Here is a 23,151-nt window from a genome sequence, read left to right on the forward strand (position 1 = left end):
TAAGTTTCCAATAAATGTCACCAGAGTCTAAAAGAATAAAAGAACAAAGTTCAACCTCATTCATGCAGTGAGCCAAGAGTCTGGTCCTAGGTTTTAAGTGGAGCACTTCAAGGATCTGCTACATTGAGAAACATATCTATGCCATTGTGAGGACAAGGGCTGTCTTAAAGGAGCTTCACAGTGTATTTAGAAGTGTAGTCAAATTGTTTGTGCTCTGGTTATTGTGATTAACACATGCATAAGCATTTCAACAAAACCTCAAAATGATCAGAGAGAAGAGCTTTACTTAAATCCATAGATAAGGAAATAGGCTAAAACTGAAGAGTGTGAGCCGTGTCCCCTAAATTAAAGGAAAGTAGTTTTGAGGTGTGATAGGTTACAAATATTCCACATAAATGAAACAAAACAAATGTATATCTTTTGCAGAATTATGAAATAATCCATGTATTATACACAGTCCTCATTTTAAGACAAAGCAACTATATTTATAGTGTTGTGACTATGAGGTATATATCTCAATAATAAATTTGTTTCTTTTTACTTCATTGTTATTAATATTAATAACATTAAAATTATTTTTAAATGTACTATTTTAATAACTAAAATCTTCATTTCACTAATCCAACAACATCTCTGAACTAATCCCTTCATTCCTTTTCAAATTCCCACATATAATGAAGACAATATTTCATCAAAGTGATTACTTTCTTTGTAAAACCATTTTGTAAATTGAGGATATGCAAATTAAAATATATGCTTCTCAAATTACAGAAATTATGTCATATATCCAATGTTATGTATTTCTTCAAATTAGAAATGGAAGAGTTTGTATCAGAAATCTGAGCCCAATTTACTGGAGTTAGAATGAAGTGTTGCTTTGAACCTAGAGAATTTGACTGGATTGAAGTTACATTTTACTTAGATCTAGCTTATTGGCTTATATTTTTAAATTCCTTTGTAACAAGTTCTTTCTGTGATCTATCACCATCTTCGAAGGTTTTGAGCCTGATGTCTTAGCAGAGGTTTACACTCTGTCAATCACTCAGCAATCAGGTTGCCACTGCTTGGAAAATCCTTAACAGAAAAATGAGTCATAAATCAAGAGAAATGCTCCTGGAAGATGGAGAGATAAATCATTGAAACCAAGAAAGATTAATCTTGATTCTGTTTTCTGTTAGTTTGTGTTTTTTTTAATAACTGTAGCGATACTTATTTTTTCTTCTCCAATTCAATTAAAATTCATTACAGAGTACACTATAAAAATGGTATATTTCCCAGATAGGGATGGGGATTTCAGAATTCGAAAATAATATTTTCTAAAGATATAGGAGTTCCTTCAGCACACTGTCAGCTTTTGAAATTAGGCAACAAGCAGGTGAACACTCAGCACTCATCCTACTGATTGGAGAGCTGACAATATTCACCTTACACCCCAATCTCAGTCTTGTTTTGCTTTTCCCAAATATATGTCCTTCAAATAGGCTAAGCCTGTAAGAGTCAGAGAAGCAGTCAAACCCTAATAAAAGGCAGCAGTAATAATTGCATCATTGGACCTGGTGTTTATTCCACAAATTTCTCAGTCTCATATGCTGTTCTTGGGAGCTCAGCTGAGCTCTCCTTTCCAAGAGATTCTCATAAATTCTTTTCTATATGAGGATACTACAAAAATTGCTACCATAATAAAGTAAGGTTCTTCACAGTCACCCAGACAGCATAAGGATCTGTTATGTCAAATTTCATTTACTGTCTTCTGAGTGCCAGACTGTCATGGGCGCTGGACGTCACAGAGAGAAGAACATGCTACATGACCTGTTTTCCAGCCTACCTTTGAAGTAATTGGCTGATTCTTATATACTTTTCTCGTTTTTATCTCATGGTGTTATTGTTCTTTCTTCTTCCTTGTCCCACTGGGAGTAGTCTTTTCTGTGAGCCCACATTCCTGACTGCTGACATTCCCATCTTATAAGTTGCCAAATAAAGAGATTTTTTTCTTTTCTTTTCTTCTGAACAATTTCATGCATTTACTTTGCCATCAGTAGCATCAATAGGTTGATACTACACTCACATAATTCAGTTTTACTTTGAGTCTTTGAATATTCAAGAGTACAAGGTCCTCAAACATTGAATTAAATTGAAATTACCCTTGAAAATCCTCATAGTCATCTCCTTAGAAAATATTTCATGATGAAACAATCCTATTTTCTTGAAAGCTATGTGAAATATTTGGCTTGTATTTAGGATCTCTGCTATAGGAAACACCACCTTTTTGTAATGTATACAAGATGATATCATCTTAATCTGAAGGTCGATTCACTATAAAAGGGTTGAGCTGAGTCTGAATGAGAGTCAATGAACTCACTTCTACAGCTTGCTATCAAGTGGGTCATTCTCAGCAGTGTAGACAGATTCCTAAACTATTTAAGCTGCTCTCTCTCTCTCTCTCTCTCTCTCTCTCTCTCTCTCTCTCTCTCTCTCTCTCTCTCTCTCTCTCTCTCCTCTCTCTGTTTATGCCTATATGTGTGGAAATGTGTGTATGCATACATGCATGTCTATGTGAGTGTGTGTCAGTGTTTACAAACACATGCTTGAATGTATTTGTGTAAACATATGTTGAGTAGGTGTACATGAGTCTGTGTGTATGTATGTGTGTATGTGTGTGTGTGTGTGTGGGCCTATGACACTCGTGTGTCATAAAGCTATATTATCTTCAACATAAGCCTTTCTTTCAGTTTCCAGATTTACCCATCCACATGAACACTTAACAGCCATTTGTAATAACAAGGGCTTCTACATTGTTTAGAATTCATTAGCAACATCTGAAGAAAGCAAATAATCTGCTAAAGAGATTCTGAGCATGTCTGTGAGGATTAAAGTTCAAGTTTATTGATATGAGATGATCCACACTGAAAGTGGGAGGGACCATTCTCTGGATAAAATTCCTGGACTGTTTAAAATAGAAAAAAAAAACATGCTAACCTCTAGTATGCAATATCTTTTAATGGCAGATGTAATGTGACCAGCTGCTTCACATTCCTATTGTCTAGACTTTCTAGTTAATCTGTGAAACAGTGTGAACCCTTTTTCCTCAAGTTATCTTTGTCAAGGTAATCAATTGCAGAAACAGAAAATTCAACCAAAGAGCATCAAAACTTGAAGTCACATTATTTTTTTTTATTAGAACCTTTTTCAATCCAGTAAGAACCACATATTTCTACTAGCTCTTGAAGAAAAGAAACTTAATTATAATGTTTTAATCTTTTCTGTTTGATTTGAAATTTATAAACACCATTCACAAGTGTAAGACTGCTTCTGTCTTGAAAATACATTTGGATTCTGTTCACACTTGTCTTACCTGTACTTGCTCACTCCAGTCCAAGCCAGGACACTTTTTTTCTATTCTTACAACTCCGTGCACTAGGAATACTCAGACATAGACACCCAGACTTCTCACACACTGCAGGGAAGAAAGAATGTTTCAAGCATTTTTAATTTGTGTGTGTGTGTGTGTGTGTGTGTGTGTGTGTGTGTGTGTGTGTGTGTGAAAGAGAGAGAGAGAGAGAGAGAGAGAGAGAGTGGGGGGATGGAGAAAAGGAGAGAGGGAGGGAGGGAGGGAGGGAAGGAGGGAAGGAGGGAAGAGAAAATCATTGTGACACAGCACATGGGAGGACAAGTCCTATCCTTCTATTATTTGGGTCCCAGAGGAAGAAGTCAGGACATCAGGTTTAGGACCAAACACCTATAGTTTCTGAACCATCTTGCCAGGCCAAGAATTACCATTTTAAGACCTAAATTAGATTATCCAAAAGATCTGCTTGAAAGCCTCAATAATAAAATTCAACTCTTAAACGAGAAAAACCTCTGCCACCTTTACTCCATATAAAGTGGGTTTTATTTGCCTACTTATGGGGGAGAACACTGTAAATTATTTATGGCTGTATGACTATTTCTTCTTTCTGGATAGGCACATGTTCAGTACTGCCTGAATTTATTCCCTTCATGTTCATTACATTAAACTTCACTGCTATCCTGAAACCTCTTTAAAGACAAAGACAGCTCAACATTTTGGGTTATGTATTACTACATCTAGAGGACTAAAGTTTGTCTTGTAACACTTGCATCTGATAGTTCACAACCTCCTTGAACTCCAGCTTCTTCAGGAAAATCTGATACCTCTGAACTTTGCCAGCATCTTCACTCACATGCACATATGCGCATAGGGACACATGTACATAATGAAATAAAAATAACAAAATCTTCAAAACAAACCTGATTTCTTCACTGTATCAATATTTTCTATATACAGTTTTATTGGATAATAATTAACAGACAATAATCACATTTAAATAATTATTTACATGTATAACTTTATGAAGCTATCGCTGAATGTGATATCATAAATACACACTCATTACTTCAAAAATGTTTTTTTAATCTCCAAAATGAACTTTTTTTCTTTTTATTGGATATTTTCTTTACTTACATTTCAAGTTTTATCTCCTTTCCCGGTTTCACCTCTGGAATCACCCTATCCCATTCCCACTTCCCTTGCCTTTACCAAAGTGTTCCCACATCCACCCACTACCTCTCTGCTCCCCACACTGTTATTCCCCTACACCGGGTCATCATGCCTTTATAGGTTCAAGGGCCTCTCCTCCCATTGATGCCTGATAAGGCCATTCTCTACCACATAGGCTGTTGCAGCCATGGGTCCCTTCATGTATACTGTTCGGTTGGTGGTTTAGTCTCTGGGAGATTTGTGGTCTGGTTGATTGATATTGTTGTTCTGCCATGGGGGGGCAACTAACTAGAATAAGTTTAAAGTTTCTAGAATTTTATATAATTGACCCAATTTAAATGCTTCAAATATAATTCCAATCATGTGCCAGCCAGATATTTGCTCTATTCTAACATAGCTAACTCTATAAATACAAAATTAAGAATAACTGTAATAAAATAATTAAATTAAAAAGAAGTTTATCACACAGATATAAACAGCATGCTTGTGTGTGTGCATGCATATTTGTGTGTGGTGTGTGGGTGTGTGTGTGTGTGTGTGTGTGTGTGTGTGTACTGCAGGTAAGAAAAGTACACCTTGTTAATGAAATCAAGAGGTGTTTTATCACTTCATTCCTGGTAGATACAGTTGGATAAATTTAGTGACACTAGTTGGAATGGTTCCACACTGGTGAGAAACTGGCAAGGAAATAATGACCCATGGACTAAAACAGGAAAGTGTAAATTCTAAAGAGTTGCACCAAGTGGCCTATTTTCAGCAGAAGTTGCTCAAAAATAAAGTAAGAGAATGAGAATGCAGGCATCTCAGGGAGCCTGCTTGAAAAGCTTACTAACTGTGGTGGAGAAATTGACTATAATACAGAAGACATACAGGCTAGGGATTCAAGTTCAATTAAGATTTGATATGCTGCTCAAAAAGCCAGCATGCACAGAAATATATACTCGATTTATAATTGTGAAAATTTGGGAACGTGTTGATATGAAATTAAAATCTGGTTAATCAGTAAAGATCAGCACTAGGTCTTTTCAAGTACTAACTCAATATTCTGTAATAATCCTGCAGCTCTCAAATTTACTCAGTGCCCCTTAGACCATTTATTTTTTCTGTAGACTAATCCACATTTAATTATGTTTGGAAAAAAGAGGCTTATAGCCATCATTTAAGTAAATACTTTTTTTTATATATGTATGCACTACTTATGAAGATGTAACTTATATTTGTTTATTTTTAAAAAAATAACAGAGTTTAAGGGAAAAACTTAAAAGCATCCTTCAGATAATTTAAAAATATCTACTCTTGAAAAGTCACCGTGGTGATAAACATAACAAGATACAAAAGATCCTAACAAAAGTTTTAAATAGTGTTCAAACATACTTTATCAAAAGTGCTTGGCAAATAAATAAATAAATAAATAAATAAATAAATAGATAAATGAGAAATTATGATTTAAATCACCAAACTGAGAATCATCTAGTATCTCCATCTATGAGAAAAGACTTAAGCCTCTCAGGTTTAGAAAATGTCTAGTGAAATATTTTTTAAAAAGTCAGGAAACTTTAAAACTTGTGCTCAATCTATTTCCTTAAAGAGAAAGGTTGTAACTGCATCAAAGTTATAAAACCCACAAAATAAAGGTGATATAAGTAGGCACATCTCTCTGCTTTATCATATTACTGAAAACAGGGAGACCACTTTAATTTTATAATGAAACCTTAAAACAAATAGTCCTCTGCTGAAATGCAATGCAAAATCATCAGATATTTGAAAAGGATGCATGGAATAGGTCCAATTTGCATTTCTCAGCTAATTCTAGTTATGACAATAGGCCTATAATCCCTGTATTGTTAAAGTTATTTTATTTTTATTTATTGTGCACATATTACATTTTCTTCTTCTGCAATGTGACTATTGAAACATCGCAATGTCTTTGAAAATTGTTCCACAAACTCCAACTTCCCATATGACCTGCAGCTCCCAAAATATTCCTTCTCTGTAATTATGTGGCATGTGACTTTGATTGGACTCCATTAACTGCCTAAGAGTGATTTTACTCCCAAAAGAGTCAATAGATTTCTTGACAAAACAGCTTAATTGTACTTCTTGGTCAAATTTATCTTTGAGTAATTATATTTGGCTCTCTTAAATCTGAACTGTTCTGTCTTCTGTCTGACTTGATATCCCTCCTGAGTACCAACATTGTTCTGGAGCTGGATCATGAATTGTTTGACAGCTGTGGAATCTCCCCCTGGGGTGTATTAGAATAGAAGACACTAAAGTTGCTACACATCTACTTAAACCCTGTACGATCATTGGAATAAAAGACACGATGCAAAGGTTGTTTGTCTAAATGAAATACATGTTGTATTCAGAACATTGGTAGCCAAGCATAGTTGATTCTTTTCCATAGATTGAGTTCATTTGACACTCTCTTTAATGTTCATCATCAAGAATTTTGAATATATCATTATTTAAAATCTATTGTCTGTAACATGTTAGATTAAAATAAAAACAAAATCATACACAGTTGGCAACCAGGAATTGCAGCCTAACATACAAGCACATATTTTCCTGGTAATTAGAATGAGGGTAAAAGAAATTATGTGTCCAAGTCAGTAAACCTCTACCCTGCCACAGGGAATGTAAAGTTGTCAGTGAAGAGAACAAAGGGAGATTCAGTACACATAAGGCAGGACATTCTAAAATGAACTCTGGTGTGGATTTCCTGATTTCTTTCTGGAGATTTTGTAGCCCTTGTTTTAATTTTTGGATCTTTAATACAAAATAAGGTTTTGACTATATATTTGAAAACTTGCTAATGAAACTATTGATTATTTCACCATGCAAAAGTAATTATTGTTAAAAATTTAATTATAACCTATAGCATTCATATAGACCCTATCTGAAAATGAAACTTTATTTTGTAATAGGGTCATAAAAGATATATTCAACTTCCCTGAGTAAATGGATTAAAATGCAGTTTGTACAATGAAATATTACATAGCTTTTAATAGATGCCTGCCATTTGTGGCAAAATGAGTAAGAACGAGTTATATGCCAAGGAAAATGAGTCAGATACAAACAAAATATTTTGTGAGACCAGTCGTCTTGGTTTGGTCTGAATATAAAATGTTTGCTGTAGTCTCACCTTCTTAAACAGTCCCCAAATGATAGTTCTATGTTAAAAATATTTTACATTTTTTATTGGTTATTTTATTTATTTACATTTCAATTGTAATCCCCTTCCCAGTTTTTTCTCCAAAGATCCTCAATCCCCTCCCCATGCTTCTCTGAGGGTGCTCTCCCATCTACCTACCCATTCATGCCTCAGCTGCCTAGCATTTTCCTAAGACAGGTCTTCAAGTCTCCACAGGACCAAAGAGCACTCCCTCCACTGATGCCAGATAAGGCAATCCTCTGCTATCTGCTATATATGCAGCTGGAGTCATGGGTCCCTAGATGTGTAGTCTTTGGTTGGTGAGTTAGTCCCTAGGAACTCTGGGGGTCTGTTTGGGTGATACTGTTGTTCATCCTACAGGGTTGCAAACGCCTTTAGCTCCTTCAGTCCTTCCCCTCACTCTTCTACTGGGGTCCTGTGCTCAATCCATGGTTGGTTGTATCCATACACATCTGTATTGGTCAGGCTATGACAGAGCCTCTCAATAAACAGCTATATCAGGCTCCACCCAGCAAGTGCTTCTTGGCATCAACAATAGTGTCTGGGTTTGGTACCTGCAGATGGGATGAATCCCTAAGTGGAGAAGTCTCTATATGGCCTTTCCTTTAAAGGTTATAAAGTTGATAACCTTGAGTAGATGGATCCTAGCTGGAGGATAGCAAATCTTTGGAATGGTATAGGCCTGCCCAATGTCCTGTCCACTCGTTCCTTTCTGACTGTGAATTCAATCTACCTCTGGTAGTATGAATAGGTATGGCCTTGTTGGAGGAAATGTGTCCCCATTAGGACAGGTTGACATATCTTATGCTCAAGATGTACCAAATGTGGAAGATAATCTCCTCTTTGCTTCCTGCTGATATAGATGTAGAACTCTTGGCTCCTCTAGCACCAAGTCTGACTGTACACTGCCCAGCTTTCTGCTGTGATGATAATGGGCTAAGCCTCTGGGAAGCCAACCCAAATTAAGCGTTTTCCTTTATAAGGTTTGCCTTGATCCTGGTGTCTCTTCACAAAAATAAAATCCAAACTAAGATATCATCTATCATTCTCTGGCCACATTGCCACCCCTTACAAGATGGACTGTATCCCTCAACACCACGTGCATGTGATCACAGCAACCAGAAAAAGTACTTAAAGCACATGTGAATTTACACTACCTGAAAGTAAAATCTAGCTACTTGAGCCTGGTGGGAAAATGTTATCTAAAATGACAACAACATGCAATAATAATGTAAATTAAATGTAGAATCACAAAGTACAAAATAATGGCTGTAGCTAATAAAAATGTAATCAACTTCAACTCTGCTGAGAATTCTCTTCGTACCACAATGAAACAAGCAACAGGACACCCATAAGAACACAACGTCTTGCATTTGTATGTAAAGGGGAAATTCATAGATAGACTCACAGGGAGCCTGTAATGGAAACATGAACACAGAGGCTGTAATGGCACCTATGGAACACATGAAGAAGATTGCCTGTAAACTCCATGAGGAAAATGCAGACATTTTTCTTTTCCTGTCCTCAGAGAAACTAAGGCTGTGTCATTGATATTAGATTCACAATCTCTAGAACCACATAGCAGTAACTTTGTACTTAGCATTTGTAGGAAACTAATATAACATTTTATTTATTTAATCTTAGTATTAATATATTGCATGTGTTATGGTATATAACGATTTTATTTATTTTATTCATTTATTTAGCTTTGTATTCTCTGTGTAGAACGTTCAGACAAGATTACACTATGCAGCAAAATCTATCCCTGAGCGCTTAATTCTTCTATCTCAGCTTCCCACGTGCTAAGGTTAGAGGAGTAATCCACTATTTCCATCTAAAAAGCTCTTTAAAATATTAATGTAGAAGAGATATATTAACATTTCTACAAATCAGAAGGTGAAACATCAACAGTTTGACAAAACAATTAGGTAAATGTATGTTTTCACATTTTTAAAATGTATTTGATCTTGGTATCAGAATATATTTTAATTATACATTAAAATTTGGATAAAATAAAATTTGGCTGTTCAGCATCACAAAGGAAGAGTCAGACAGCTCTGAAGCTGAGGTAGACATTCCTGGCATTCTTTCCAAGATGAGCATGTGTTGTTAGTACAAACCATCTCTTCACTAGTTACCATCTGTCTGTTGGCAGTATGTGTTCAGAGCCCATCCACCTGTTCATTACTGTAGAGAAACAAAATTATTTTCCCCTTTATTGAAAATAGATTCTTTTCTCATACTATATATCTTGACTACATTTTTACATCCTTCTCCACTTTCCAGTTCCTCTTCATATCCCTACCCACCTTGCCCTAATATCCTCTCTTTTTCTGTCTCTCATTAGAAAAGAACAGGCTTCTAAGATAATAATCACATGTACCATAATAAAGTACAATGCATTGAATCTAAAAACAATACTTCACATTGAAGTTAGACAAGGCAAACAAACAGAAGGAAACAAGCACAAGAGAAGGCAAAAAAGTCAGAGATCCATTGGCAAATGTCAAAAAAACACTAAAGTGAAGGCCCTAGAACAACTGCAGTGACCCTGTGCAGACCATGCAGGTCCTGTACTTACTCATCTATGATTTCATGTGAGCTTTACTCAATTCCTTTAATGGCCCTTGGTCACCATCCCTTCTGGCTTTTATACTCTTTGTGCTTCCTCTTTTGAGGGCTTCCCTGAACTCTGAGCAAAGGTATCTGATAAAGACAAGGTCTCTCTGTGTGTCATACATGGCTCTGGAATCTCTGTATTTGTTTCCATCCGCTTCAGGATAAAGCTTTGCTAATTGTGGCACAGTAACACATTGATCAAATCTTATTTTTAAGTCTAGTAGATTTTTTTTACCATAGATCTCAGGCCCTTCTATGTTCTGGTTCTTGGTTACTTGAGCAGCATTGGGTGTGTGTTCTATCTTATGGAGTAGGCCTTAAATCAAACCATACTTTGGTTGGCTACTTCCATAAGCACTGTGCAACCAATACCCTTACATATTTTCTAGGTAGGAAAGATTGAAGGTCAATGGTTTTGTGGCTGGTTTAGTGCTTAAATTTCTATTTTCATAGTTTGCAGAGTACCTTCCTATATTAAGGATGCTAAAACATATGGTTAGTGGTTCTATGTAGGTATTCACTAGCTTGACCTCTCCTTATTCAAGGGGTTATGTAATTGTTGTCTTAAACAATGAGATTTTATTATTTGTGAAGAGTAATCCAAATTTTTGACAACAACCATGGTTGATTAGAGATTTTCATGAGACACTAACTACTCAGAGTGTTGTTTAGTGACAAGACATAGACAGTTAGAACTCTGTCTTCCCAGTTATTTCAGAAATACAATAGAGTCACCATTCTATATTTTAGAAAAATTTCAGAGCAATAGGCTTCAATATCACTCCTTAAATGCCCTTAAATTATACTTTTAGAATTTAGGGGACATTCAGATAATAAGACTGATGTGCTGCCTACAGTACTACGGAGCCACTAATACCCTTAATTCTAGCTGTCTCTTTCTAGATTCTTTCCTCAACCCCAATTATTCTCCCACCCCCCACCTAATCTTCCTGTTCCTATCTATAATGCATGCATAAAATCTATTTTATTTCCTGTCCAATAGAGATCCATGTGTCCTGCAAGGCTGTTCCTATATATATAAAACATCTATCTACAGTTGGTTATTATTTACTTAAAGGCTAATATGTATATAAAACCAAACATGTATCATATTTATCTGAGTCTAGCTTACCTCACTCATGATGACAATTTTCTGAATCTATTTCCTGACATTTATATACTGTCTTTTTTTTTCCATGACAAAGTAATTAATACCATATTGTGTAAATGTTCCATAGTTTCTTTATTCACTTTTCTGTTTAGAGTCATCTAGGTGTTTTCAGTTTCTGGATAGTTTAAATAAAGCTGCAATATACATAACTTTTAGGGTATATATATGCCCAATTGTTATAGCTGGATCTTGAGGTAGATCAATTTCTTTCTGAGGTATTACCACACTGATTTCCATTTTGGTTATACTAGTTTGAAATCCCACTAGAAATGGAGGACTGTTTCCCCCCATTCTTCACACATGTTACTGACCTTAGGGAATTCTGACGGTTGCAAGATGAAATCTCAACATAATTTTGAGTTGCATTTTTTTTAAACGACTGTATTTTGCAAAACAAAGATAAATGTAATGATTTTAAACATTTTTTGCTTAAAATTATACATTTTGTCAGTACTGTTTTTTCAGACATTAAAATAATTTTTACATAAAACCATGTGAATATGATTTTTAGTCAGTACTAGATTTTTTTCAAGGGCTTGACAGTATGCATTGAAAACGTACTAGTTGCAATAAGCGTAAAGTACATGCAAAACAAAACGCAACATGGGAATAGTCATAGTCTTCTTGTTTTGTGAATATATGTATATTTTTGTTTTCTTTATTTCTTGGACTTCATACAGTCTGTGAGTTGTTTCTGGGGGAGTGCAAGCCTCTGGGGTTAGCATCCCACTATCAGTGACTGCATATTATGTCTGTTCTTTTGTGACTGGGTTATCTCACTCAGGATGATCTTCTCTAGATGCAGCCATTTTCTTAAGAATTTGGTTAAGTCATTGTTTCTGGTGGCTGAGTAGTATTCCATTGTGTATATGTACCACAATTTTTGTATCCATTCATCTTCTGAAGGACATCTGGGTTCCTTCCAGCTTCTGGCTATTATAAATAGAGCCGCTATGAACATTGTGGTGCATGTATCTTTGTTGTGTATTAAAGTGTCTCTGGGGTATATGCCCAGAAGTGGAATAGCTGGGTCTTCAGGTAGTACTATATCCAATTTTCTGAGGTATCACCAGACAGATTTCCAGAGTGGTTGTATTAGCTTGCAACCCCACCAACAGTGGAGAAGTGTTCCTCTTTCTCTGCAGCCTCGCCAGCATCTGCTGTCATCTGAGTTTTGGATCTTGGCCAATCTGACTGGTGTGAGGTGGAATCTTAGGGTTGTTTTGATTTGCATTTCCCTGATGGCTAAGGATGTCGAGCACTTCCTCAGATGTTTTTCGGCCATTTGGTGTTCCTCAACTGAAAATGATTTGTTTAGCTCTGTACCCCATTTTTTAATAGGGTTATTTGATTCTCTGGTGTCTAGCTTTTTGAGTTCCTTGTACACCTTGGATATTAGGCCTCAATCAGATGTGGTGTTGGTAAAGATCTTTTCACATTCTGTTGGTTGCCGTTTTGTTTTCTTGACGATGTCCTTAGCCTTACAGAAACTTTGCAATCTCATTAAGTCTCATTTGTTAATCTTTGACCTTAGAGCTTGAGCCATGGGTGTTTTGTTAAGGAAATTTTCTCCTGTGCTTATGTGTTCTAAGGTTTTCCCTACTTTCTCATCTAATAGTTCCAGTGTATCTGGTTTAATGTGGAGATATTTAATCCACTTACACTTGAGCTTTGTACAAGGAGATAAGAAAGGGTCTATTTTAATTCTTTTGCATGTTGAGTGCCAGTTGGACCAGCACCATTTGTTGAATAGGCTGTCCTTTTTCCATTGAATGTTTACTGCTCCTTTGTCAAAAATCAGGTGACCATATACATGAGGGCTCATTATCTGGATCTTCTATTCTATTCCATTGATCCACTTGCCTATTTCTGTACCAGTACCATGCAGTTTTCAGCACAGTTGCTTTGTAATATAGCTTGAGGTCAAGGATAGTGATTCCCGCAGATGTTTTCTTGTTGTTGAGGATGGATTTCGCTATTCTAGGTCTTTTGTTATTCCATATGAAATTGCACATTGATCTTTCCAATTCTGTGAAGAACTGGGTTGGAATTTTGATGGGGATTGCATTGAATCTGTAGATTGCTTTTGGTAGGATGGCCATTTTCAAGATGTTGATCTTTCCAATCCATGAGCATGGGAGATCTTTCCATTTTCTGAGATCCTCCTCAATTTCTTTCTTTAGAGGTTTGAAGTTCTTGTCATACAGGTCCTTCACTTCCTTAGTTAGAGTCACACCAAGGTATTTCATAGTTTTTGTAACTATTGTGAAGGGTACCTTTTCCTTAATTTCTTTCTCCACATGTTTGTCCTTTGAGTATAGGAAGGCTACTGATTTGTTTGAGTTAATTTTGTATCCGGCCACTTTGCTGAACTTGTTTATCAGCTGTAGGAGTTCTCTGGTGGAATTTTTGGGGTCACTCAAGTACACTATCATGTCATCGGCAAAGAGTGATGTTTTTATTTCTTTCTTTCCGATTTGTATCCCCTTGATCTCCTTTTGCTGTCTAATTGCTCCAGCCAGGACTTCCACTACTATGTTGAATAGGTAGGGAGAGAGTGGCCAGCCTTGTCGAGTCCCTGATTTTAGTGGGATTGCTTCAAGTTTCTCGCCATTAAGTTTGATGTTGGCTGTTGGTTTGCTGTATATTGCTTTTATTATGTTTAAATATGGGCCTTGGATTCCTGTTCTTTCCAGGACTTTTAACATGAAGGGGTGTTGGATTTTGTCGAATGCTTTCTCAGCGTCTAGTGAGATGACCATGTGATTTTGGTCTTTAAGTTTGTTTATATGGTGGATTACATTGATGGATTTCCTTATGTTAAACCATCCCTGCATGCCAGGGATGAAGCCTACTTGGTCATGATGAATGATGGTTTTGATGTGTTCTTGGATTCGGTTTGCAAGGATTTTGTTGAGTGTTTTAGCATCAATGTTCATAAGTGAGATTGGTCTGAAGTTCTCTTTCTTTGTAGGGTCTTTGTGTGGCTTAGGTACGAGGGTTATTGTAGCCTCAAAAAATGAGTTGGGTAATATTCCATCTGATTCTATCTTTTGGAATAGTTTGGCGAATATTGGTGTTATATCCCCTATAAATGTCTGATAAAATTCTGCACTGAACCCGTCTGGACCTGGGCTTTTTTTGGTTGGGAGGCTTTTGATGACTTTTTCTATTTCTTTAGGTGTTGTAGGGTTATTTAGATGGTTTACTTGGTCCTGGTTAAACTTTGGGACCTTGTATCTGTCTAGGAATTCGTCCATTTCCTCCAGATTTTCCAATTTTGTGGAGTATAAGTTTTTGTAGTAGGATCTGATGATTTCTTGAATTTCCTTAGTTTCAGTTGTTATGTCACCACTTTCCTTTCTGATTTTGTTAATTTGGATACTCTCTTTGCCCTTTAGTTAGTCTGGCTAGGGGTTTATCAATCTTGTTGATTTTCTCAAAGAACCAACTCTTTGTTTTGTTGATTTTTTCAATGGTTTTTTTTTGTTTCTATTTGGTCTATTTCTGCCCTAATTTTGATTATTTCTTGCCGTCTACTCTTTTTGGGTATATCTGCTTCTTTTTGTTCTAGGGCTTTTAGTTGTGCTGTCAGGTTGCTGATGTGAGCTCTCTCCAGTTTCTTCTTGGAAGCACTTAGGGCAATGAGTTTTCCTCTCAATACTGCTTCCATTGCATCCCATAGGTTTGGGTATGTTGTGTTATCATTTTCGTTGAATTCTAGAAAGTCCTTAATTTCTTACTTTATTTCTTCTTTGACCCTGCTATCCTTTAACAGAGCCTTTTTTAGTTTCCATGTGTATGTGGGCATTTTGTTGTCTTTGTTGTTGTTAAAGACCAGCCGTAGACTATGGTGATCTGAGAGGATGCATGGGAGTATTTCAATCTTCTTATATCGATGAAGGCTCGTTCTGTGTCCAATTATGTGGTCAATTTTCGAGAAGGTGCCATGGGGTGGTGAGAAGAAGGTGTATTCTTTTACTTTAGGATAGTATGTTATGTATATATCTATTAATTCTAGTTGGTTCAAAGTCTCTGCTAGTTTTGCAGTGTCCTTGTTCAGTTTCTGTTTCCCTGATCTGTCCATTGGTGAGAGTGGGGTGTTAAAGTCTCCCACTATTATTGTGTGGGGTGAAATGTATTTTTTGAGCTTTAGTAGAGTTTCTTTTATGAATGTGGGTGATTTTTTATTTGGAGCGTATATGTTAAGGATTGAGAGTTCCTCCTGACAGATTTCCCCGGTAATGAGTAAAAAGTGTCCTTCTTTATCTTTTTTGATAACTTTTGGTTGGAAGTTTACTTTATTCGATATTAGAATAGCCACTCCAGCTTGCTTCTTGGAGCTGTTTGCTTGGAAGTTTTTTTCCCACCCTTTTACTCTGAGATAGTGTCTGTCTCTGTCTCTGAGATGAGTTTCCTGTATGCAGCAAAAGGCTGGATTTTGTTTATGTATCCAGTCTGATAGTCTATGTCTCTTTATTGGGGAGTTGAGACCATTTATGTTAATAGATATCAAGGAATAATTGTTTCTGTTTCCTGCCATTTTTGCTTTTTTGCGTTGAGTTGTGTCTGTGTTTTTTTTCTTCTTTTAGTTTTCTTGTTTAGGAGTTTTCTTGTTTTTACTAGGCTGTATTTTCCCTTCTTGTATTGGTTTTTCCACCTATAATTCGTTGTAGTGCTGGGTTTGTGGTCAGATATTGTGTGACTTTGATTTGTCTTGAAATATCTTTGTCTCTCCATCGATGGTGATTGATAGTTTTCCTGGGTATAGCAGCTTGGGCTGGCACTTGTGCTCTCTTAAGGAGTGCATGATGTCTGTCCAGGCTCTTCTAGCTTTCATAGTCTCTGTTGAGAAATCGGGTGTGAGTCTGATTGGTCTGCCTTTATATGTTACCTGACCTTTTTCCCTTACTGCTTTTAGTATTCTTTCTTTACTTTGGGCACTTGATGTTTTTACTATTATGTGTCGGGAGGTATTTATTTTCTGGTCCAACCTATTTGGAGTTCTGAAGGCTTCTTTTATGCTCGTGGTCATCTCATTCTTGAGGGTAGGGAAGTTTTCTTCTATGATTTTGTTGAAGATATTTACTGTGCCTCTTAGTTGATACTCTTCTCCCTCTTCTATTCCTATTATCCTTAGGTTCGGTCTTCTCATTGTGTCTTGTATTTCCTGGACATTTTGGGTTAGGAGCTTTTTGTTTTTTGCATCTTCTCAGGCTGTTTTGTCTATGTTTGCAATGTTGTCTTCTGCCCCCGAGATTCTCTCCTCGATCTCTTGTAATCTGTTGGAAATGCTTGCTTCTGTGACTCCTGATTTCTTTTTTTGGTGTTCTGACTCTAGGGTTATCTCTTTTAGCGCTTTCTTTATTGTGTCAATTTCTGTTTTAATTTCCCTCTTCCATTCCTTTATTTCTTTGGTTCTGTTTTCTTCTCGTTCTTTGAGTTCTTTGAGTGTTTTTCTTGTTTCTTCTTTAAAAGCTTCTGAATCTTTTTGCTTTTCCTCCCTTTCTTGTTTAAGTAACTCTATCAGCGTCTTGAGGAATGATTTCAGGTCTGTGTCTTCTTTCTCTGGAGTGTTTGGAATTCCGATGTTTGCTACTATCGGAGAGCTGGGTTCTGGTGTTGCTAGATTGTCTTGGTTTCCTTAGGATATACTCTTTCTCTTTCCTCTTGCCATTTTGTTGTCAGTGATATGTTCTTGCCTTTCCCTTGTATCTGGTCTGTGTCCCTGGTGCACTTTCCGTGTGCACTCCGCAGAGATCTCTCTACTCCCTGGCAGCCCAGGTTCAGGGTGGCAGCTGGGCCAGGCTCCACTCTGCGTACTGAAGTTGTCTCCGGGTGGGAACAGACGTTCCTAAGATCTGTTCCTGGTCACAGTTGCTCAGCCTCTCCGAGCCACCTTTCCGGCTGGCAGGTGGGCCAGGCTCTGCTCTGTGTCCTGAAGTCGTCTCAGGGTGGGAACAGAAGTTCCTAAGATCTGTTCCCGGTCACTGGATCGGGGAGGACAGGGCAGGTCAGGGCAGGGGGTGCCCTTTCCGTGTGCACTCCGCAGAGATCCCTCTGCTCCCCCGCAGCCTAGGTCTCCCACTCACCAGTTGCTCAGCCTGTTCGAGCCGCCTTTCCGGCTGGCTGTTGGGCCAGGCTCTGCTCTGTGTCCTGAAGTCGTCTCCGGATGGGAACAGAAGTTTCTAAGATCTGTTCCTGGTCACTGGATCGGGGAGGACAGGGCAGGTCAGGGCAGGGGGTGCCCTTTCCGTGTGCACTCCGCAGAGATCCCTCTGCTCCCTTGCAGCCTAGGTCTCCCACTCACCAGTTGCTCAGCCTGTACGAGCCGCCTTTCTGGCTGGCAGTTGGGCCAGGCTCCGCTCTGCGTCCTGAAGTCGTCTCCGGGTGGGAACAGAAGTTCCTAAGATCTGTTCCAGGTCGCAGTTTCTCAGCCTGTACGAGCCGCCTTTCTGGCTGGCAGTTGGGCCAGGCTCCGCTCTGCGTCCTGAAGTCGTCTCCGGGTGGGTACAGAAGTTCCTAAGATCTGTTCCAGGTCACAGTTGCTCAGCCTGTACGAGCCGCCTTTCCGGCTGGCGGTTGGGCCAGGCTCTGAGTTGCATTTTTTATGGCTTATCTGTTTAGCTCTGTATCCCATTTGCTATTACTTTACCCCCCCCAAAGAGAGATTATTTCTCATTCAGTGCACACCATTCAGAGTTTTCCCTCCTTGTACTGATGCCAGATCCTCTTCATCATGCCTTTCCCTAGATCCATCTCTCTCTATTTTCTTTTATAAAAAATATGAATAGATTCATATTCTATTGTTTTAAATTATGTTATCTGAATTTTGTTATCTAGTTTCTTGAATTCTTTATATATTTTAGATATCATTCTTCTATCATATGTGGAGTTGATAATTATTTTTTCCACTTTGTGGGCTACTATCTTGTCTAAATTACAGTTTTGGTTTTTTTTTTTGTTTGTTTGTTTGTTTTTTTGTTTTGTTTTTGTTTTTTTTTTTTTTTTTTTTTTTTTTTTGCCTTGCAGAAGATTTTTAGTTTCTTGAGGTCCCATTTATTTTGTTCATCTTTATGTCTGCCATATTGGTGTTCTATTTTCAAAGTCTTGTTCTGTGCTAATGAATCATTGTTAGTCTTAACTTTTTTTTTTTTTACCAGATTCAGTGAATCTGGTTATTCTGTGGTCTTAACTTAGGAGTTAAGTTTTGTGAAGGATATTAAATATAGATCTATTTGGATTTTCAGTGTGCATTCATGCAGTATGTGCAGCACTATTTGTTGAAGATGCTCTCTTTCTACTGTATATCTCTTGCATCCTTCCTAAAATCACATGTATATAGGTGTTTGGATTGAAGTATGGGTCTTACATGCAATCCCATTAATCAACGTGTCTGTATTTCTACCATGTGATTATTATTATTATACTATTATGATACACCTTAAAATCGGGGACGGTTTATATAATATAGTTATGTAGCTTTATCTTCTTGTGGTCTCCTAACAGTGGGAGCAGAGGCTGTCACTAACTACTCTGCCTACTGCTGGCAACTTTTTCCTAAACGAGGGTTACCCAGTCCAGTCTTAATACTAGAGGAGGTGACTAGTCTTACTCCAACCTGATATGCTATTATTGTTGATATCCATGGGTGGCCTGCACGCTTCTGAATAAAAATGAAGAACTATATGTGGGAGAGTTGGAAGGGTAAACTTTGAAGAAGAGGGAGAAGAAACACTCTCTGGAATGCATTATATAAGAAATGAAAACAAACAAACAAACAAACAAAAATATAATACCCACATCTCACCTTCATAACATTAAGATTGCATTGCATTTTAATGAGTGTTTGAATTGGTTTGTTTTTACTTTTCAAAGTAAAACTTGTTATTTTATTGGGCTCTCATTCAATCTATAAATTTATTTGAAAAGAATAAACACATTGAATCCTCAATGAATATGTTTTTTTATGATTCCCCTTCATAGTATTTCTTAGTTTTGACTGAATGCTACTGATTTAAATTTCTCTGTCCTAACTTAAATGTATAGAGGAAATTTAAATTTGATGCAAATAATGTTTTAGATGAAATCCAATATTACTTCATGCTAAAATCACTGGAGTTATTAGGGACAAAACAAACACATGTAAACATAATAAAGGCAGTTTATAGCAAGCCCAAAGTCAACATCAACTTAGTGGAGACTTTTTGTCGAGTTTTATCCATTTGCCTGCAAAGTTCATGATGTTAATTTTTAACAGTCATTATATAGATGTACCACATTTTCTTTATCTCATCTTCGGTTGAGAGACATCTAGGTTGCTTCCAGGTTCTGGCTATTACAAATAAAGCTGCTATGAACAAAGTTGTAAAAATTTCCTTGTGATATGATACACTGTCTTTTAGGTATTTGGCCACGAGTACTGTAGTTAGGTCTTGAGGTAGAACTATTTATAGTTATCTGAGAAACTACCAAATTGATGCCTAAAGTGGTTGTACATGTTTGCACTTCCATCAGCAATGGATGAATGTTCTCCTTACTCCAAAATCTCACTAGCATTTGAGTTCTGGCTCTTAGCCATTCTGACATGTGTAAGATGGAATCTCAGAGTTGGTTTAATTTTTATTTTTCTGATGTGTAAGGACATTTACATTTCTTTAAGTGCTTCTCTGCTATTTGTGTTTCCTCCATTGAAATTCTCTGTTTAGATCTAGATATGCTTTTTTTGATTTTTTTTCTTTTATCAATTTTAATTTTTTTTATACACTCCAGGTTTTCCTCCTGGTCCACTCTCTGATTGTTTCCCATTCCATTCTTCCTCCCGTGTTTTAATGAAAAAGCCCCATCCTCCTTTTGCCCTTGTCTGAATAATCTACCTGTGGCTAAGTTAAAGAGATTTATATTAATTGCATTGACAAAGAAAGTCTCATAAAAGCCCAACAGAGACTTAAGTTTGTTCTCATGAAGAGAATTCTGAACAAGCATATCATGCTTACAAATAAGAAATAAAAAGTATATAGTTTAATTCATAAGAAAATATGTAATAGGAAGTGAAATGGAGCTGGCTTTAGAATCAAAAATAGAAAAACTATATAGCAATTTGATGCTGGTCAGCTAAAGCTAAGAAATTATCAGTGATTAAGAAGAGACCAGCATCACTGGAGTAAAATCTTCTGGGAAGTGTTTTCAGAAACCACGAGGAAGCAACATTCCAGTGGTAGCATCTGGGCACTTTCAATGTGTAAGAATCATTCTGGAGGTGCTAGTTTGGAAGGTATAAAGGGGTCTTAGAGCACAGCTGAGGCTTGGCATTATGTGAGATGAGAGAAGGTCATTGGTGAACATGAAGCCCAGGGCTAAAATGTCATGCAAATGATTGAGGTTTGAGTACCATGAAGAGAACCCATGAGAGACTATTGTTGAAGCCTGGTTGCAGCAGAAAACCCCAGTATATTAGAGACGCCAGTAGGATGATCACCAAGAACAAGAGCAGTAGTAAAGTCAACTAGAGCCAAGAGTGCTACAGAAAGCAGAGCTTCAGAAGCAATGCAAGCCCTCTGGAGGAGCCCAGAAGACCATATGTGGATACTAGACATGGAAACAGGAAACTACGAAGTTGTCATGGAGAACCCAAGATGTTAAAGATGCCAGAGCAATGGGATACCTGCTGAAGAGAGCTGGTAATAGGGAAGGGAAACAGCCCAAGAGAAGGAAGTGTGCTGCAGTCTTTAGAAATGTAAAAGAATTTGGGAATCTGAAGACTACTTTAATATCAGACATGGAGATGCAGAGTTTAAAGTTTGCCTAGCTCGTTTCTTTGCGAATTACAGTTAAGTGATTAAATGAATCTCAGAAGAGGCTTTGAACTTTGGACTTTTAGCACTGTTGAGTTATAGACTATAAGGACTTTTTGATGTTGGATTAAATATATTTGACATTATACTATGAAAAATTATGGCCACATAGACTAACGTATCTATAGTGGCCAGGTAGTGGAATATGGAAGTTTGAATAGACTTGACCAAAGAAGTGGCATTCTTAGGAGGTGTTGCCTGGTTGGAAGAAGTGGTGACTGTTGGGCTGGGCAATGAAGCCATCCTCCAAATTACATAGGAACCAGTCTTCTCTTAGCTGCCTTCAGATGAAGATGGAGAACTCTTTGTTCTTCCCACCCCAAGCCTGTCTGGAGACTGTCATGTTCTGACCTTGAAGATAATGGACTGAACCTCTGAACCTGTAAGCCAGTCCCAATTAAATACTGTCCTTTGTCATGGTGTCAGTTCACAGCATTAAAATCCTAAGACACACGCTGCTTTCTGAGTTCAACTTTTAGTTGGATTTTATTTTATTTTATTTTATTTTGTCACTTGGTTTCTGTTTCCTCTCTTGTTTTCTGGCCTGAATGGTCTGAGTTTCTGGTAACCAGTGTGTCTTTGGGTCAAGTAGGGTATCCTCACTGGGTTTGGGGTATCCACTTTGACGTTGGGGTTCTGGGATACTGAAACCGGCATGAACTCTGAAATTCTGGGTACCTGTTTGGCCTCTAGAAGAGTTGAGGTCTTCTGCTGAAATTCTGGGCAGGGATAATGAGCTGAGGGTAGTGGTGCTATTGAAGACAGCTGGGGAAGATTCTAAGGAGTGTTAGCAGGTCATGGGCAGTGTCTTATCTGGTATTTGTAATACTGAGTTGGCCTAAGGTAGAATAGTGTTCTTCTAGAGTTGTGAACTGAGCCAGGATGCAGAGCCGAATTGAGGATTATGACTTAAAGAAATGTTAGCCATAGATCTAATCTTGCTCAAAATATGTCACATGGTGAAGTAAAACTAAAAGGATAAAACAAGAAAACCTCAAAAGATTTAAAGTAGCAAAAACAACGACAAAATTAACAATGACACAATTAAAGCCCTTTCATTAGATTTCCAATTTTATTAAACAAATCAATAACCAAAGCATTCCTATGTCTGCTTCAGATGAGCAGAGGTTGGTGGAATTGTTAAATCTTTGCTTTTACTGATCAATTTTCAAATTGCTCAAACACCCTGAGGACTGTTTCAAGATGAGGATATGGACCCTCTGCATTTTCTCTTATGTTGTCCTTGATTACAGTTTTAAATACTAATTGGTTCTTGTTGACTTTTTTTCAAACCATCAGGTGGCTATATATTCCTTGTTATCCTGTTCTTATACGTTGGTTCTTTTCAAAATCATTTTGTAAAGTTATTCCAAATCTCATTCTTACTTAGTTTTTTGCATGTCTTCAATGTTCCATTCTAAATATTTATTTTAGTCATCTTCTCTCAGTATGTTGCAATATAGATTTCATATCTTAAATATAATTTCATATATTTTTCCTTAAGGTTCTCCTGAACATAACACTTCTCCCCTCCTTCCCTCCTTCCATTTTTTCTTCCATCCTTCTTTCCTCCTTTCCTTACTTATTGCTTTCTCTTTCTTTCCCTTCTCTACTTCCCCCTCCTTCTTTCTCTTTGTGGTAAGTCTCTGCTGTTAGGTTTTTAGATTCCTGCAATTCTCCTCATGCATGTGTTTTATATGTCCCCTAACTGCACTAGATCACTTCATTATGAAGGGATATGAAAAGGTGTCTTGGTTTTGGTTTCTTTTTGGAAAATGGGCGTCTCTTTTTATTTCCCAGACTGGACTTGAACTCT

The sequence above is a fragment of the Micromys minutus genome (genome assembly GCF_963924665.1).
Source record: "Micromys minutus genome assembly, chromosome: 25".
NCBI lineage: Eukaryota > Metazoa > Chordata > Mammalia > Rodentia > Muridae > Micromys > Micromys minutus.